At 52.0% G+C, this 5,000-nt stretch overlaps 3 non-coding genes across 3 annotated transcripts in view; all 3 read right to left on the reverse strand.

Moving 5' to 3' along the window:
* LOC128199072 (large subunit ribosomal RNA) overlaps positions 1 to 725 on the reverse strand; it is a 3,923-nt gene extending 3,198 nt beyond the window's left edge. Inside the window, exon 1 of the ribosomal RNA XR_008251773.1 lies at positions 1 to 725. This exon is cut by the window's left edge and continues 3,198 nt beyond it. This is a non-coding gene — a ribosomal RNA (large subunit ribosomal RNA).
* A 404-nt stretch (positions 726 to 1,129) lies between these two features.
* Positions 1,130 to 1,286, reverse strand: LOC128199111 (5.8S ribosomal RNA). The gene has a single exon (XR_008251788.1). It is a non-coding gene; the product is annotated as a 5.8S ribosomal RNA (ribosomal RNA).
* Positions 1,287 to 1,451: 165 nt separating this feature from the next.
* Positions 1,452 to 3,354, reverse strand: LOC128199024 (small subunit ribosomal RNA). Its single transcript, XR_008251728.1, has one exon. It is a non-coding gene; the product is annotated as a small subunit ribosomal RNA (ribosomal RNA).
* Positions 3,355 to 5,000: the final 1,646 nt, after the last annotated feature.

Consider the following 5,000-nt stretch of genomic DNA (forward strand, 5'->3'; position numbering starts at 1 on the left):
CGCGTGCGCGGTTCACTTCTATACCGTCCGACAGCCGGCCGGCCACCGTCGCGGTCCAGCGGAGGGCGCGAGCCCGCCGCTGGGCGAATCGGACGGCGCTCAAGCCGACGTCGAACGGGTCGCGATGCATTACTGAGAGAGAAGTGCACGACGCCGACGGTACTGGACGGACGCGACCCGTGCCGCGCCGCGGCACCCGCGAGGGGGCACGCGCGCGACATCGAGGCGCGCGCCCGCGCGCCGTCGGATGTCGATGAATCTCTCCGTTCGTTCATTCGAGTTTCGCAGGTTTACCCCTGAACGGTTTCACGTACTCTTGAACTCTCTCTTCAAAGTTCTTTTCAACTTTCCCTCACGGTACTTGTTCGCTATCGGTCTCGCGGTAATATTTAGCCTTAGATGGAGTTTACCACCCACTTAGGGCTGCACTCTCAAGCAACCCGACTCTGAGGAGCGTCCCTCTCGCCGCCTCGCTCCGTCGCTACGGGCCTGGCACCCTCTACGGGAAAGCGGCCCCGTTCAAGACGAACTTTGACGGGAGCGGCGACGGCGAGATAGCGGAACCTCCCGAACACCACATCTCCCGCGACCGTTAAAGCCGCGCGATTCAGTGCTGGGCTGATTCGCGTTCGCTCGCCGCTACTGACGAAATCCTGGTTAGTTTCTTTTCCTCCGCTTACTAATATGCTTAAATTCGGCGGGTGATCCTCCCTGATCTGAGGCCAACGATAAAAGTGGAGGCAGACGCGATATCCGTCGGCTCGACGGCGCCGTTCGCGCACGCGAGCGCGCTCCCCCGCCGCGAGGCGAGAGGGGCGCGCCGCGAGAGCGCACGGCGCCGCCGCGCGAGTCCGGACGTCGAGTCCGCCTACGCGTGCGCGTCAGCGGCACGCACGTACACGTGCGCGCGTACGTCGCCACAGATTCACCGTAAACGGAAGGGTCGGTGGGACGAGCGCGCACGGACGCACGCACACGCACACACGTGTGATATTTTTGAGCGGACCTGCGGAGCGCGTGCGCCGCCGCCGATCGAGAGACACTCTCGTCGAACGGCGCACGCACGCACTGCACCGGACGCGCCACGTGTCGCACTGTGTGGACAGTGTGGTGTGTGTATTTATGCAGCCGGCCCTCAGACAGGAGTGGTCCTGGATGTTTCTCCACGGACCGAAATGTACGTTCGAAATGTCGATGTTCAAATGTGTCCTGCAGTTCACACTACGACGCGCAGTTAACTGCGTTCTTCATCGACCCGCGAGCCAAGTGATCCACCGTCCAGGGTAATGGTTTTCGTTTTCTCGTTTTTTGTTGTGCACATGCGTTGTCGTTTTGTTGGGTGGTACGAGTGAGCGAGTGAGTGAGTGAGTGAGTGAGTGAGTGAGGTTAGATCGGTGCGTCTCTGACAACACGAGCACGCGCAAACGCAAACATGTGCGTACGCGGTACGTTAATGATCCTTCCGCAGGTTCCCCTACGGAAACCTTGTTACGACTTTTACTTCCTCTAAATGATCAAGTTTGGTCAACTTCCCAGCAACGCCGACGGCCGTGAAGCCACCGCGTGTCGGTCCGAAGACCTCACTAAATCATTCAATCGGTAGTAGCGACGGGCGGTGTGTACAAAGGGCAGGGACTTAATCATCGCGGGCTTATGACCCGCGATTACTAGGAATTCCTCGTTTATGGGGGATAATTGCAAACCCCAATCCCCAGCACGAAGGAGTTTCAACGGGTTGCCCGGGCCTCTAGGCCAGGGAGAACATGCTGATTCCTTCAGTGTAGCGCGCGTGCGGCCCAGGACATCTAAGGGCATCACAGACCTGTTATTGCTCAATCTCGTGCGCCTCGAAGACGCCGGTCCCTCTAAGAAGAACTTTAATACGCCGCCAGTGAGTTGCGCGACCGGAGTCGCGCACACCTAAATGACGACGCCTATTTAGCAGGCTAGAGTCTCGTTCGTTACCGGAATTAACCAGACAAATCGCTCCACCAACTAAGAACGGCCATGCACCACCACCCACCGAATCAAGAAAGAGCTGTTAATCTGTCAATCCTTCCGGTGTCCGGGCCTGGTGAGATTTCCCGTGTTGAGTCAAATTAAGCCGCAGGCTCCACTCCTGGTGGTGCCCTTCCGTCAATTCCTTTAAGTTTCAGCTTTGCAACCATACTCCCCCCGGAGTCCAAAATCTTTGGTTTCCCGGAAGCTGCCCGCCGAGCCATTGTAGTAACGTCGGCGGATCGCTAGATGACATATTTACGGTTAGAACTAGGGCGGTATCTAATCGCCTTCGAACCTCTAACTTTCGTTCTTGATTGATGAAAACACCTTTGGCAAATGCTTTCGCTGATGTTCGTCTTGCGACGATCCAAGAATTTCACCTCTAACGTCGCAATACGAATGCCCCCAGTTATCCCTATTAATCATTACCTCGGAGTTCTGAAAACCAACAAAATAGAACCGAGATCATATTCTATTATTCCATGCACGAAATATTCAAGCGGCATTTTGAGCCCGCTTTGAGCACTCTAATTTGTTCAAAGTAAAATTGTCGGCCCATCTCGACACTCAACGAAGAGCACCGCGATAGGATTTTGATATTGAACCGTCGCGTTAACGACGGCTCACCGACGATATGCTCCGCAGACGTGTCAGTATCACCGCGGATGCGGTGCACCGACAGCGCGGCGCACAAATGCAACTACGAGCTTTTTAACCGCAACAATTTTAGTATACGCTATTGGAGCTGGAATTACCGCGGCTGCTGGCACCAGACTTGCCCTCCAATTGTTCCTCGTTAAAATATTTAAAGTGTACTCATTCCGATTACGAGGCCTCGTAAGAGTCCCGTATCGTTATTTTTCGTCACTACCTCCCCGTGCCGGGAGTGGGTAATTTGCGCGCCTGCTGCCTTCCTTGGATGTGGTAGCCGTTTCTCAGGCTCCCTCTCCGGAATCGAACCCTGATTCCCCGTTACCCGTGACAACCATGGTAGTCGCAGAAACTACCATCGAAAGTTGATAAGGCAGACATTTGAAAGATGCGTCGCCGGTACTGGACCGTGCGATCGGCAAAAGTTATCCAGATTCATCAAAATTAACGACTTCGGACGCGAGGCCCTCCGTCGATTGGTTTTGATCTAATAAAAGCACTCGTCCCATCACTGGTCAGAGTTCTGATTGCATGTATTAGCTCTAGAATTACCACAGTTATCCAAGTAACCGAGTAAGATCTAAGGAACCAAAACTGATATATTGAGCCATTCGCGGTATCGCCTTAATACGGCTTGCACTGAGACATGCATGGCTTAATCTTTGAGACAAGCATATAACTACTGGCAGGATCAACCAGGGAGCAGATATTGATATTATTATCTAAGCTCTCTTCCCCCCGCCACACGACCCACAAACACACACCCACACTTCGTCCCCAACCCGGAAGCTCGACGGACACACGTCGCACGCGACAGGCGGGGGAGTGGGTGGTGGTGTGCGTGCGTGGCAGAGGGCCTCTGAAGCACGTGATCGCGCCACGGCTCCGGCGAACGGAGCGCGGCGCGGTGCCCGACATTGTGCAAGAAGAGCGTACACGACGCAATCTCACAGGACACGTCCTCCGACCGCACAGAAAAGTATGCCATTAGACACTCTCGCAGTGCTGTCGTCGGGTCCCAAAGAAACTTGAACGTTCTATGAACGAGACGTACATACCACACACGGCGCTCCACTGCTAGAGTGAAGCCGTAAGTGTTTTAACAGTGACTCTGCGGAAAACCACACGTGGGTCGTCGCCCGGAGTGTGAGAGACCGTCATCCAGACTCTCTGATTGCTCAATCAAGTTGGGAGTACACATTGTTCCAGGGCGACACACGATGCCGCCCCGCACACAGTAAATCAAGCTACCGACACCGTGGTTTGTGAATTTCTCGCCGTACGACGATTATACATACTACACGGGGTGTGGAAAAGCGTCAAACGCGATTCCGTCGGTTGCAACGCCGTTGTTTTTTTTTTTTTTGAACGTACGCGCGCGCACGCACCACGTTGTACATTCGTATATATACATACGTACACACACATATAAATTAATATATTAACATGTACGTACGTACACGTATATATTCAATTCAAACGTATCGCAAAAACACGATAACGCGCGCACACGCACAACACGCGCCGTGTCACGTCGACACCCGAGAAGAAAAGCGAGCGCCACCAGACTCTCACACAATCACCTCAAACGTCGACGCGCCACGACCCTGTCATAGTAGTAAACGCGCTGACGGCGCAATCTGTGTACATGTGTATGTGTTATTTTGAACGAATCAAAAAATCGAGCCGTTCGTTTATTGTGTGTCCCGAAAACGGGCCGGAAAAACATTTTCGACTACGAAAATGACTCGGAGGGGGGGGGGGGGGGGGCGGGGGGGGGGTGGGGGGCGGTCGCCGCCGCCGCGGTTTGGGGGGGTTTTGGCGGATGGGGAGGTGTTTCGTGAACAACTTTTTCTACACTTTCTACTCGACTAGTTGTTGTTGTTGTTGTTGTTGTTGTTGTTGTTGTTGTTGTTGTTGTTGTTGTTGTTTAGGGTATTTACATTTTTAACCGACTTCAAAAAAAAAAGGAGGAGGTTAAGGTTAACCCAAGTGTTCTTAGTTAGGTGAAATGAAAAAATAAAAAAAAAAAACCAACAACACTACCTGTGAGACGCTATATAGAGTCGAAGTGAAAAAAAACTTTTTTTTTTTTTTTTTACTATTGCAACATGTTATTGTAACGTGCAACCAACAAATATATCTATCGTAACTGAAAAGGTGTGAAATAAATAAATAAATTAAACAAATAAAAAAACCCGACTGCATAAATTATACAAAAACTGAAAAGAAAATAACAAGCTCAGTCCACGTGTGTAGAAAGCAATTAGAAAATTAGAAAATTAGAAAACAGTCGGGACCTATTATTATATTGAATAGAATGATGTTCGTCTACATTTTTTTACAGG

Source organism: Bicyclus anynana, chromosome 18 (assembly GCF_947172395.1).
Source record: "Bicyclus anynana chromosome 18, ilBicAnyn1.1, whole genome shotgun sequence".
NCBI lineage: Eukaryota > Metazoa > Arthropoda > Insecta > Lepidoptera > Nymphalidae > Bicyclus > Bicyclus anynana.